General features: G+C 44.8%; 1 pseudogene; it reads left to right on the top strand.

Moving 5' to 3' along the window:
• Window positions 1-13,459: 13,459 nt before the first annotated feature.
• Window positions 13,460-14,484, top strand: LOC139037385 (GTP-binding nuclear protein Ran-like; annotated as a pseudogene).
• The last annotated feature ends 289 nt before the right edge of the window (window positions 14,485-14,773 follow it).

Raw genomic sequence — 14,773 nt, forward strand, 5'->3', positions numbered from 1 at the left:
TGCTATAAGGGTAGTATCATCTGCATATCTGTGGTTACTGATAACTTCTCCTGGCAATCTTGATACCAGCTGTGCTTCTTCCAGCCCAGCGTTTCTCATGATGTACTCTGCATATAAGTTAAATAAGTAGGGTGACAATATACAGCCTTGACGTACTCCTTTTCCTATTTGGAGCCAGTCTGTTGTTCCTTGTCCAGTTCTAACTGTTGCTTCCTGACCTGCATACAGGTTTCTCAAGAGGCAGGTCAGATCTGGTATTCCCATCTCTTTCAGAATTTTCCACAGTTTGTTGTGATCCACACAGTCAAAGGCTTTGGCACAGTCAATAAAGCAGAAATAGATGTTTTTCTGGAACTCTCTTGCTTTTTCAATGATCCAGCAGATGTTGGCAATTTGATCCCTGGTTCCTCTGCCTTTTTTAGAACCGGTTTGAACATCTGGAAGTTCACGGTTCATATATTGCTGAAGCCTGGCTTGGAGAATTTTGAGCATTACTTTACTAGAGTGTGCTGCTGCTGCTGCTGCTGCTAAGTCATGCTAGTCGTGTCCAACTCTGTGCGACCCCATGGACTGCAGCCCACCAGGCTCCCCCGTCCCTGGGATTCTCCAGGCAAGAACACTGGAGTGGGTTGCCATTTCCTTCTCCAATGCATGAAAGTAGAAAGTGAAAGTGAATTCGCTCAGTCATGTCCGACTCTTAGCGACCCCACGGACTGCAGCCCACCAGGCTGATCCGTCCACAGGATTTTCCAGACAAGAGTACTGGAGTGGGCTGCCATTGAGATGAGTGCAATTGTGCGGTAGTTTGAGCATTCTTTGGGATTGGAATGAAAACTGACTTTTTCCAGTCCTATGGCCACTGCTGAGTTTTCCAGATTTGCTGGCATGTTGAGTGCAGCACCTTCACAGCATCATCTTTCAGGATTTGAAATAGCTCAACTGGAATTCCATCACCTCCACTAGCTTTGTTCATAGTGATGCTTCTAAAGCCCACTTGACTTCACATTCCAGGATGTCTGGTTCTAGGTGAGTGATCACACCATCATGATTATCTGGGTTGTGAAGATCTTTTTTGTACAGTTCTTCTGTGTATTCTTGCCACCTCTTCTTAATATATTTTGCTTCTGTTAGATCCATACCATTTCTGTCCTTTATCAAACCCATCTTTGCATGAAATGTTCTCTTGGTATCTCTAATTTTCTAGAAGAGATCTCTCGTCTTTCCCATTCTATTGTTTTCCTCTATTTCTTTGCACTGATCGCTGAGGAAGGCTTTCTTATCTCTCCTGGCTATTCTTTGGAACTCTGCATTCAAATGGGAATATTTTTCCTTTTCTCCTTTGCTTTTCACTTCTTTTCTTTTCACAGCTATGTGTAAGGCCTCCCCAGATAGCCATTTTGCTTTTTTGCACTTCTTTTCCATGGGGATGGTCTTGATCCCTGTCTCCTGTACAATGTCACGAACCTTCGTCCATAGTTCATCAGGCTCTCTGTCTATCAGATCTAGTCCCTTAAATCTATTTCTCACTTCCACTGTATAGTCATAAGGGATTTGATTTAGGTCATACCTGAATGGTCTAGGGATTTTCCCTGCTTTCTTCAATTGAAGTCTGAGTTTGGAAATAAGGAGTTCATGATGAGCCACAGTCAGTTCCTGGTCTTGTTTTTGCTGACTGTATAGAGCTTCTCCATCTTTGGCTGCAAAGAATATAATCAATCTGATTTCAGTACTGACCATCTGGTGATGTCCATGTGTAGAGTCTTCTCTTGTGTTGTTGGAAGAGGGTGTTGCTATGACCAGTGCATTTTCTTGGCAAAACTCTATTAGCCTTTACCCTGCTTCATTCCGTACTCCAAGGCCAAATTTTCCTGTTACTCCAGGTGTTTCTTGACTTCCTACTTATGCATTCCAGTCCCCTATAATGAAAAGGACATCCTTTTGGGGATCAAAGAAGGTATACAGATACAAATAAGCACATTAAAATATTCTCCACATCATATGTGATCAGGAAAATATAAATTAAAATAACAATGAGATACTACTGCACTGGAGCAGGTTGCCATTTCTTACTCCAGGGCATCTTCCTGACTCAGGGATCAATGCTGTGTCTCCTGCATTAGCAGGCAGGTTCTTCACCACTGAGACACATGTTGGAAGCCCAACATGTCTATTAGAATGGCCAAAATCTGGAAAACTGATAACACCAAATTCTGGAGCAACAGGAGCAACAGAAACTCTCATTCATTGCTGGTGGAAATGTAAACAGACACTTTGACCTTAGACTGTTTCTTACAGCACTAAACATACTCTCACCATATGATCCACCAATTGACTGGCATCTACCCAAAGGAGATGAAAACTTACATCCGTACAGAAATCTGCACACAGATATTTAGGGCAGCTTTATTCATAACTGCCAAAACTTAGAAGCAACCAAGATACCCTTCAGTAACTGAATGAAGAAATAAAAAGTGGAAAATTCAAGAGAATGGAATACTATTCAGCACTAAAAGAAATGAGGTGTCAAGCCATGAAGAGACATGGAGGAGCCTTACATGTATATTATTAGGTAAAAGAAGTCAATCTGAAAAGTCTACCTATGGAATGATTCCAACCATATGACATCCTGGAAAAGACAAAACTATGGAGACAATAAAAAGAGATCAATAGTTGCCAGGGGCTAGTGGAGAGGGAGAGATGAACAAGCAGAGAACAGAGGATTTTTAAAAGCAGTAAAAATACTCTGTATGATTCTTTAATGGCAGAGATAGGTCATTATAAATTTGTCCAAGCCCACAGAAAGTACAACATTGAGTGAAGACTAATGTAAGCTGTGGACTTGTGGTGACTGTGATGTCAGTGCAGGCTCATCAATCGTAACAGATATACCACTCTGGTGGGAATGTTGGCAGTGGGAGGAAAGCAAAGAAGGAAGGCAGGAAGAGATGAAAAAAAAAGAGAAAGAGAGGAGAAAGGGAGGGGAAAGGAAAAGAAGGGAGGAAGGGAGGAAAGAAGGGAGGGAGAGAAGGAAGAAGGGAGGAAGGAGGCCAGGAGCCAGGTGGGTGTGTGGATAAGAGGGCAGGGGCGTTATGAATCTTGTAATGTTTGCTCCCAGGTCTATGGACTGCTAGTCTCTTTCACAACTGCTGACTAATGCCTTCTCCCAGCCCCATCTTGGAATGTGATCTGTTTTGTGAGCACTCAGTGAGTACACTAGATCTGACCCCTTGATTGGAAGTGCCAAGACCTCTGAAAACAACCTAGGGAGACATGGATGGCAGCCAGCCTCGGATAATGCAGTTTTCTAACAGTTGCCATTGGCTCAGCCTAAACCAGCTCCATGTGGAAGATTTGGCTCCTGTGTGCTCGAGAAAGTGCCTCAAGTCTTGCTCCTATTTGATATTCGGGCTCCAGAGCTGCTGGGCCTGGGCCTAACATTTGGTTTGTGTTACACATACGTTGCACAGATCTGCCTGAGGGTAGTTTCCTCTCTCTCTTAGGGTGGCCTCGCTGAGAAGACAGAAGGAGAGAGGAATTGCTTTTTGGACTCACACACCGCTAGCTGGTTGCTGACATGGCAGATAATATTGATACCTTAGGACCTGGTGACTGGGTTATTTCAGAGTTCATGGACCAAGAAAGAAGCTGGGAATCATCTGGCACTGAAAACAGAAGTCAGACCCTCAGAGACAAAGTAGGTAAAATACCACACCCGGAAATTCTAAAGAGGAGCATGGTTAATAGCAGTAAAAGTTTCCAGAGTAATTAAATATAATTCTAACAATGTAATTCCAAACAATCCCAATGATGATTTCAGTGGGGCTGGTATAAGTAATTTCTGTGTGGCTTTTGTTGATTGAAATTTATTCTTTTCAAAAAATTTTATTGAAGTTGAGCTGATTTACAATGTTGTGTTAATGTCTGTTGTACAGCAAAGTGACTCAGTTATATATATATATATATATATATATGTATATATATTCTTTTTCTTATTTTCCATCATGCTTTATCACAGGATATTGAATATAGTTCCCTGTGCTATACAGTACAACTTTGTTATTTATCCATCCTATATATACTAATTTGCAACTGCTAATCCCAAACCCCTAATCCTTCCCTCCCCTACCTACCTCCCACTTGGCGACAAGAAGTCTGTTCTCTATAATTGACACTTATTTTTAAGGTATGCCAAGAACTATGCAAAACTCTTAACAAACATTTCCTCACTCAATCCCAAAACAATGGTATTTGTTAGGTACTGTTATTATGCCCATTTAACAGATGAAAAGGGGTTTCCCTGGTGGCTCTGGTAAAGAATCTGCCTGCCAGCGTGGGTTTGATCCCTGGGTCAGGAAGATCCCTGGAGAAGGAAATGGCAACCCACTCCAGTATTCTTGCCTGGGAAATCCCATGAACAGAGGAGCCTGGAGAGCTACAGTTCATGGGGTTGCAAAAGAGTCAGACACGTCTTAACGACTAAATAACAAAAACAATTGAGAAAACCAAGGCTTACAGTAAAATTGGCCAAGGTCAAATAGCTGGGAGGTTTTCCAAATCTGGATTTGAACCTAAACAATCTAACTCCAGAGCCTGTGCTCTTAACCATCACCTACATAAAAGAGAGGCATAGATCTGAAAAAATCATATCAGGATCCAGAAGCCCCAAATTAAGCTAGGAATTTTGAAAAGGCTTTTTAATGAATTATCATGAAAGCAGGACTAACAAGGTAAGTATAAACCCACCTTTAGGGCTTCCCTGGTGGCTGAGACAATTAAGAATCTGCCTGCAATGCAGGAAAACCGTGTTTGATCCCTGGGTTGGGAAGATGCCCTGGAAAAGGGAATGGCTACCCACTCCAGTGGGGCTTCCCTGGTAGCTCAGCTGGTAAAGAATCTACCTGCAATGCAGGAAACATGGCTTGGATTTCCGGGTCGGGAAGATCCCCTGGAGAAGGGATAGGCTACCTATTCCAGTATTCTTTGGCTTCCCTGGTGGGTCAGACGGTAAAGAATCCACCTGCAATGCAAGAGACCTGTGTTCAATCCATGGGTTGGGAAGATTCCCTGGAGGAGGGCATGGCAACCCACTCCAGTATTCTTGCTTGGAGAATTCCCATGGACAGAGGAGCCTGGCAGGCTACAGTACATGGGGTCACAGAGTCGGACACAACTGAGCAACTAACACTTTTTTTCAAGCCCACATGTTGGAAGTAAATGGCATAATCCAGGATGGCAAATAGGTTTCCATCTGCAGCACAATTCCACTGGACTGGGTGAAGTGACCTGGAGTCTCGTGTCAGAGAGGTTCCTGAGACAGTGCCAGGCTGCAGTGGAAAGAATGCTGAGACTTATTACCCATACCTGCCACGTGTGCAGGGGCCGGGGACAGCATGATGGATGCTGCATAGCTGCCATTCCTGACAGAAACCCACAGATGGCAGAGAGAGAGAGCAGGATTCCTTCAAGGAGACAGGCAGAACTTGAACTAGAAGCGTGGCCAGCATGGGAAGAGCTCTACCCATGACTGAACCTGCCTCCGGAAGGAGGCTACCGGTGGGGTCAGGAAGGACTACACATAGGTGGAGGTCCCAGCTCACCTTTTAGGGTCAGTAGCCAGGTATCAGGGGCTTCCCTGGTGGCTCAGTGGTAAAGAATCTGCCTGCCAATGCAGGAGACATGATTTCAATCCCTGGGTCAGGAAAATCCCCTGGAGAAGGAAATGGCAACTCACTCCCGTATACTTGCCTGGAAAATTTCATGGACAGAGGAGGCTTGGAGGTTACAGTTCATAGGGTCTCAAAAGGATTGGACACGGCTGAGCAAGTAAATGACAGCAAGCCAAGTGTCAAGGGTATAAAGGTGAGATTCCTTTTATAGAAGAACAAGATCTCAGAAAGAAATCAGGCAGTGACTCAGTGACTTGGTATGTGGTCTCAAAACAGAAGGCAAGAGTCAGAGGCCTGGTCCCTAGAGGTCACATTGGAGTGAGGTCAGCAGGGTGTCTGGGCAATGCTGCTCTTCAGAGTGATGGGTCTTGGCTCTGTAGCTGCATCTCTCTTGAAGGTCTGAGGTTATTATAGAATACAAAGAGAGACAGAGTTGGCAACCAGGAACTAAGTCGCCCTGGTTGTTTTCGAAGCTTCAGAGAGGACAGGGCAAGAAAGCAGTATGTCCTTACACTCATCCTCTGAAGAGAGAATGGGGGAGAACCGGTTTGGCCACTGGTCAAGGGGGAAAGGCCTGGAGACTGTTACTTCACCACTAAATTAAAATGAAGCAACAGCTGGTGTGCTTTCTGTTAAAAGTTCATGCAATCTGCACCAGCCCTGTTTTTAGATGTGTGGCACCCAAATCTAGGGGGAAACCATCTCTTTTTGGCATTTGTAAAACTGTATCTGGAAAACCATGCCAGGTCTGGTCACTCCATGTCAAGGAGGCCAGGGGCAAACTACAGAGAATGGTGAGAAGTTATAGAAAGCACAGTTAAAAGGATTAAATCTGGATATTGTTTTGTTTCTGTTCTCTGGTCAAGAGAGGACCTTTGAGCAACATAGAAGTTTCTTGTAGGCAAAGAACTGACCTTTGGAGGAAGTCTTTGACGTGTTCATGTAACTCCTGAGAGAATAATTAAAAATAGTAGGTGAGGGGTTGCCTGGTGGCTCAGAGGTAGAGAATCTACCTGCCAATGTAGGAGACACAGGTTCAGTCCCTGATATGGGAAGATCCCACATGCCGCAGAGCAACTAAGCCCATGGGCCACACTACCGAGTCTGTGCTCTAAAGCCTGGGAGTCCCTGCTATGAGCCCATGTGCCCTAGAGCCTGTGCTCCATGATAAGATAAGCCACTGCAATGAGAAGCCTGAACACCACAACTAGAGAGTAGGCCCACTCGTTGCAACTAGTAAAAAGCCTGTGCAGAAACAACGATCCAACACTGTGGAAGATAAATAAGAACATAAAAATTATTTTTAAAAAATAGTAGATGATAATTGGGCTTCCCTGGAGGCTCAGTGGTAAAGAATATGCCTGCAGTGCAGACAACGTAGGAGACCCAGGTTTAATCCCGGGGTTGGAAAGATCCCCTGGAGGAGCTTGATGGGCTATAGTCCACGGGGTCACAAAGAGTTGAACACGACTTAAGTGACTGAGCTTGAGCACGAGGTGATACTTCCAGGGAGACTGATTTCTATTTAATAAATGAAGTCACTTCTAACCATGAAGACAGCTTTCCCCCAGATTATTTCTCCATAGACCACTCTCCCATTGGATGTTACCAGAATATACCATAGGGTAAATTTAGGAATCTCTGGATTAGACAAAGTAAACAGGTTTCTTCGTCGCTGGATTTCTCAAACCCTTTAATGAGTCAGTATCCTTAAAATTTCTCTGAAAAGGACATTCTCAAACATAACTGACCCTGACAGAATCAAACTGTATTTTATGTATTAGTTTTCATGACACAATCTGTTAATACCTCCTGAAGCAAGGAGTTTTATCTGCAAAACACACTTGGGAACCTTGGACTAAAACCAACCACAAAGACATGGGTTGCTTGGTGACATAAGCTAGCAACCTGTCAGTATTCATGCAGACAGCCTTCAAATTCTACCTGGGAAATGGGTCGCACAGGAAATAAATTGACCAAGCACTGTGGGTCCGATGACTCTGGAGCACATGGTTCTATGATTCCATTGCCTGCTTGACTGACCTTTGTCCCACAAACAAGCATTTTCAAGGACAGCCGAGTTAATTCTCATTTCAGCAGATGGGAAAGATATCCATATAGAGATGGGTGGAAAAGGGTGATGGTTGTTGGAGGGAGGTCCAAGAGAAGGGATTTATTTATACAGATAGCTGATTTTCTTCATTGTACAGCAGAAACGAGCACAACACTGCAAAGCAAGTGTGGTGGTGGCAGTGGTTTAGTCAGTAAGTCGTGTCTGACTCTTGCGACCCCCATAAACTATAACTCACCAAGCACCTCTGTATATGGGATTTTCCAGGTGAGAACTGGAGTGGGTTGCCATTTCCATCTCCAGGTGGAACTTTCTGACCCAGGGATGGAACCCCAGTCTCCTGCATTGCAGGCAGATTCTTTACCAAATGACCTACCAGGGAAGCAATAAAGCAACTATACTCTCCAATTAAAAACAAACAAAAAAAACAAACAAAAAAAACAAACAAAAAAAAACTATATAGAAGTCGCCATGTGATAACCCTTGGAATTATACAGGTCTAGCAAGTGTGCTATTGGTGCATGCAGGTGTGTAAAACTTTACAAGGCCAATTCTGCCTCCACAAAATGCCTTACTGAACTCGTAGAACCTTCCAGATCAACTTAAGTCAATCTCTGGGAGCATTTTTCTGCCTTTAGTTCCTCAAGTCTCACAGGGGTGTTTTGTCTAAGATAAATCCATGACTCCCCTTAAAAATGATTCTGTTTCTCAAATTTCATATCATCTAAGTCTTTTCATAGACAGAGGATGGGGTATAAATTTTTTTCATTTAATTAATTAATTTACTTTTTTGGCCACACCCCACAGCATGTGGGATCTTAGTTCCCTGACCAGGGATCTAACCTGTGCCCCCTGTATTGGGAGCAAGGAGTCTTAACCTAAATTTTAAATATAGAAGCTTGAGAACTGTGTATTTTCCAAAGCCATAATATACAGTGGCATACCTGGTATAAAAAAAAATGTGGGCCCAGTGTAAAACCTGAATCCTTGTACTGAACTACAACAACAAGAAATAGACACCCAGACATTTTCACAGCTGCAAGCTGCACTGGGTCCTAGTTGCAGCATGTGGGATTGAGTTCCTTGACCAGAGATTGAACCTGGGCCCCCTGCACTGGGAGCCCAAAGTCTTAGCTACTGGACTACCAGGGAAGTCCCACAGCTTTCTCCTTGTAGGCAAATGACAGGCGTTTAGTTACACAAGATCTGTTTCTAGAGACTTCCACAAACATCTTGGGCAGCTCAAGCCTCATTGAGCTCAAGCCTTGTCCTCTGCCTGGCTGGTCAACAGCCAAGCCCAACCAGGACTGAGTCCATGCCTTTCCCTGTCCAAGATGGGCTGCTCTTTGCATTTACACACCACTGGCCTCAGCATCCCCCTTCCATACCCCCACAACAGACAAAGATGGCTCTTCCGGCTCTCTCCCTCCTGTGCATGCTCAGCTGCGAGGCAGGGACAAAGGGTTCCTAAGTACACCTCCAGGCCTCTTGTGGTCTGGCTCCTCCCGGTTCTAGGACCTAACCTTCCCCCCACTGCCCTTTCACCATTCCCCTTTCCACTGTCTTTGACCCGACCCAAGCTAGTTCCTGCCTCCAGGTCTTTGCATTCACCCTTCCCTCTGCCTGTAAGTTTCTTCCCCAGCCCTTTAGCTTACTTCCATCTCTCTGTCCTTTCAGGCCTCTACTTAAATGTCACCTCCCCAGAAAAGTTTTCCCTGATTATCCCAGGTAGCCACCAATCCTTCCCTTATGATCACCCTATCCTGCTGGATGTCGCAACAGCAATTGCTACTACCTGACATTATATTATTCATCCACGTGTTGCCCTGTTTACTTTGCACGGGTGGAAAACCTAGGTCAAGAGGGCAGAGTAGAAGAATGTCTGCTCAACTTCTGCTGCAAGAACTCCAAAATTACAATTCACTACTGAACAACTGTTGACAGGAGAATGTTGGGTCCCACCAAAAAAAGATACCCCACATCCAAGGGCAAAGGAGAAACCCCAGAAAGACAGTAGAAGGGGAAAAATCACATTTAGAATCAAACCCTATACCCACCAGAGATGCTTGGAGGGCTTAAACAAACCTTGTGTGCACCAGGACCCAGGGACCCCACAGAGATTAAGACAGAACTGTGTTTGACCGTCTCCTGTGGAGGTATGGGCCAGCAGTGGACTCCCACAGGGGCAGGGCCTCTGGGTGCAGCAGACCTGGGTGTGGCATAAGCCCTCTTGGAGGAGATAGCCATTAGCCCCAACATAGAGCCACCAGAACTTACACAGGACTGGGGAAACAGACTCTTGGAGGGCACAAACAAAACCTTGTGCGCATGAAGGCCCAGGAAAAAGGAAGAGTGACCCCACAAGAGACTGACCCAGGAGTGTCCAGGAGTCTCCAGCAGAGGCATGGGTCAGCAGTGGCCTGCTGCAGGGTCAGAGACACTGAGTGTGGCAGTGCATGCATGGGACCTTTTGAAGGAGGTCACCATTATCTTCATTACCTCCACCATAGTTTGGCCCCAAGTCAACAACAGAGAGGGAACACAGTCCTGCCCATCAATAGAAAATTGGATTAAAGATTTACTGAGCAAGGCACCGCCCATCAGAACAAGACCCAGTTTCCCCCTCAGTCAGTCTCTCCCATCAGGAAGCTTCCATAAGCCTCTTATCCTTCTCCATTAGAGGGCAGACAGACTGAAAACCACAATCACAAAAAAATAACCAAACTGATCACATGGACCACAGCCTTGTCTAACTCAATGAAACTATGAGCCATGATGTGTAGGGCCACCCAAGATGGATGGGTCATGGTGGAGAGTTCTGACAAAACGTGGTCCACTGGAGAAGGGAATGGCAAACCCCTTCAGTATTCTTACCTTGAGAACCCCATGAACAGTATGAAAAAGCAAAAAGATAGGACACTGAAAGATGAACTCCCCAGGTCAGTAGGTGCCCAGTATGCTACTGGAGATCAGTGGAGAAATAACTCCAGAAAGAATAAAGAGACAGAGCCAAAACAAAAACAACCCCCAGTTGTGGATGTGACTAGTGATGGAAGTAAAGTCTGATGCTATAAAGAGCAATATTGCATAGGAACCTGGGATGTTAGGTCCATGAATCAAGGTAAATTGGAAGTGGTCGAAAGGTAAACCATTAAATATCATAGTAATCCAAGTCTATGCTCCGAGCAGTAGTGCTGAAGAAGCTGAAGTTGAACGGTTCTACGAAGACCTACAAGACCTTTTAGAACTAACACCCAGAAAAGATATCCTTTTCATTATAGGGGACTGGAATGCAAAAGTAGGAAGACAAGAGATACCTGGAATAATACGCAAATTTGGCCTTGGAGTACAGAACGAAGCAGGGCAAGGACTAACAGAGTTTTGCCAAGAAAATGCACTGGTCGCAGCAAACACCTTCTTCCAATGACATAAGAAAAGATGTTACACATGGACATTGCCAGATGGTCAATACTGAAATAAGATTGATTATATTATTTGCAGCCAAAGATGAAGATGCTCTATATAGTCAGCAAAAACAAGACCAGGAGCTGACTGTGGCTCAGATCATGAATTCTTTATTGCAAAATTCAGACTTAAATTCAAGAAAGTGGGGAAAATCACTAGACCATTCAGGTATGACCTAATTAAAAGAGATTAGACTGATAGACAGAGTGCCTAAAAACCATGGACAGAGGTTCATGACATTGTACAGGAGACAGGGAGCAAGACCATCCACAAGAAAAAGAAATGCAAAAAGGCAAAATGGTTGTCTGAGGAGGCCTTATAAATAGCTGAGAAGAGAAGCTAAAGGAGAAAAGGAAAGATATACCCATTTGAATGCAGAGTTCCAAAGAATAGCAAGGAGAGATAAGAAAGCCTTCATCAGTGATCAAGGCAAAGAAATAGAGGAAAATGATAGAATGGGAAAGACTAGAGATCTCTTCAAGAAAATTAGAGACACCAGGGGAATATTCATGCAGAGATGTGTTCAATAAAGGACAGAAATGGTATGGACCTAACAGAAGCAGAAGATATTAAGAAGAGGTGGCAAGTATACACAGAAGAATTGTACAAAAAAGATCTTCATGACCCAGATAATCATGATGGTGTGATCACTCACCTAGAGCCAGACATCCTGGAAAGCCTTTGACTGTGTGGATCACAACAAACTATGGAAAATTCTGAAAGAGATAGGAATACCAGACCACCTTACCTACCTCCTGAGAAATCTGTATGCAGGTCAAGAAGCAACAGTTTGAAACAACAGACTGGTCCCAATTTGAGAAAGGAATATGTCAAGGCTGCATATTGTCACCCTGCTTATTTAACTTCTATGCAGAGTACATCATGAGAAATGCTGGGCTGGATGAAGCACAAGCTGGTATCAAGATTGCAAGAAGTATCAGTAACCTCAGATATGCAGATGACACCACCCTTACAGCAGAAATTGAAGAACTAAAGAGCCTCTTGATGAGAGTGAAAGAGGAGAGTGAAAAAGTTAGCTTAAAACTCAACATTCAGAAAACTAAGATCATGGCATCTGGTCCCATCACTTCATGTCAAATAGATGGGAAACAGTGGAAACAGTGACAGACTTTATTTTGGGGGGCTCCAAAATCACTGCAGATGGTGATTGCAGCCATGAAATTAAAAGATGCTTGCCCATTGGAAGGAAAGCTATGACCAACCTAGACAGCATATTAAACAACAGAGACATTATTTTGCCAACAAAGGTCTGTTTAGTCAAAGGTGTGGTTTTTCCAGTAGTCGTGCATAGATGTGAGAGTTGGACTATAAAGAAAGCTGAGCAGCGAAGAATTGATGCTTTTGAACTGTGTTGGAGAAGATTCTTGAGAGTCCCTTGGACTGCAAGAATATCCAACCAGTCTATCCTAAATATTCATTGGAAGGACTGATGTTGGAGCTGAAACTCCAATACTTTGGCTACCTGATGTGAAGAACTGACTCATTTGAAAAGACCCTGATGCTGGGAAAGATTGAAGGCAGAAGGACAAGGGTAGACAGAGGATGAGATTGTTGGATGGCATCATCGACATGATGGACATGAGTTTAAGTAGGCTCCAGGAGTTGGTGATGGACAGGGAAGCCTGGCGTGCTGCAGCCCATGGGGTCGCAAAATGTCGGACACGACTAAGCGACTGAACTGAATTGCAAAGAGGATATGCCTAGGCAGTGGACTCTGAGAGTGTGTGTGTGTGTGCTCAGTCATGTCCGACTCTTTGCGACCCCATGGACTGTAGACTGCCAGGCTCTTCTGTCCACGGGATTTCCCAGGGAAGAATACTGGAATGTGTTGCCATTTCCTTCTCCAGGGAATCTTCCTGACCCAGGGATCGAACCAGTGACTTTTGTGTCTCCTGCATTGGCAGGTGGATTCTTGATCACTGAGTCACCTGGGGAGCCAACTGGTCTTAAATCTACTCAGTCCTACAGAGAGCTCCAAAGTGGCTGAGGTGGCCCCTGTCCTGTCCTCTGCTCCTGGCGGACAGACACGCCTCCAGCACAGCTAGGCAGGTACTGAAGTCTATAAAACCCTCACCAGAGCAACAGAAGGACCTTCTCCCAGCAGCTTCCAGTCAGACCAGTGCATATGAACTTAACCAGAATGGCCTTCTGGAAGGTAGTGGGGCCGGGGCGGGGGCCGTGGGGCTGGGGCAGGGGCGGGTGTTGGGGGGTCCAGGCAGCTGCGGGAGGCGGCCATGAGGAGGCTGTTTACCGAGTCCTCTGGGCGGAGAGTTCTCCTCTCTCCCCTGCCGCGGAGGCCGTGAGGGCGCCGGGACGCGAGCTGCGTAACATTGCGATGGCTGCCCAAGGAGAACCCCAAGTTCAGTTCAAACTTGTTTTGGTTGGTGATGGTGGTACTGGAAAAACTACATTCATGAAGCGTCATCTGACTGGTGAATTTAAGAAGAAGTATGTAGCTACCTTGGGTGTTGAGGTCCATCCTCTTGTGTTCCATACCAACAGAGGACCTATTAAGTTCAATGTATGGGATACAGCTGGTCAGGAGATATTTGGTGGACTGAGAGATGACTATTATATACAAGCTCAGTGTGCCATTATAATGTTTGACGTAACATCAAGAGTTACTTACAAGAATGTGCCTAACTGGCTTAGAGATCTGGTACGAGTGTGTGAGAACATCCCAATTGTGTTGTGTGGCAGCAAAGTGGGTATTGAGGACAGAAAGGTTAAGGCAAAGTCAATTGTCTTCCACCGAAAGAAGAATCTTCAGTACTATGACATTTCTGCCAAAAGTAACTACAACTTTGAGAAGCCCTTCCTCTGGCTTGATAGAAAATTGATTGGAGACCCTAACGGAGTTTGTTGCCATGCCTGCTCTTGACCCGCCAGAGGTGGTCATGGACCCAGCCTTGGCAGCACAGTATGAGCACGATTTAGAGGTTGCTCAGACGACTGCTCTCCCGGATGAAGATGATGACATGTGAGAAAGTGAAGCTGGGGCCCAGCGTCAGAAGTCTAGTTTTATAGGCAACTGTCCTGTGATGTCAGTGGTGCAGCATGTTTGCCACTTTATTATATAGCTAAGCAGAACATGCGCTTAATCTTTGGATGCTGAAGGAGATGGATGGGCTTTGGAGTGAATGTGGCAGTTAAAAAAAATACCTTCATTTTTTGGACCTGCATATTTAGGTGTTTTGGAACACAGTTGTTTCCTCCTTGAGTTTCAAATATAAGACTGCTATAGTCACATGACAATATTGAGAGGTGGAATCTTGTTTGTTACTGTCATTCCCATTCCTTTTCGTTTAGAATCAGAATAAAGTTATATTTCAAATATCTAAAAAAAAAAAAAAACTTAACCAGCATGGACTGTAGCCTGCCAGGCTCCTCTGTCCATGGCATTTCCCAAGCAAGAATCCTGGAGTGGGTTGCCATTTCATACTCCAGGGAATTGGAGAAGGGCATGGTGATTCACTCCAGTATTCTTGCCTGGAGAATCTCATAGATGGAGGAGCCTGGTGGGCTGCAGTCAGTGAGGTCGCACAGTCAG

The sequence above is a fragment of the Odocoileus virginianus genome, chromosome 11, assembly GCF_023699985.2.
Source record: "Odocoileus virginianus isolate 20LAN1187 ecotype Illinois chromosome 11, Ovbor_1.2, whole genome shotgun sequence".
In the NCBI taxonomy this organism is placed as follows: Eukaryota; Metazoa; Chordata; class Mammalia; order Artiodactyla; family Cervidae; genus Odocoileus; species Odocoileus virginianus.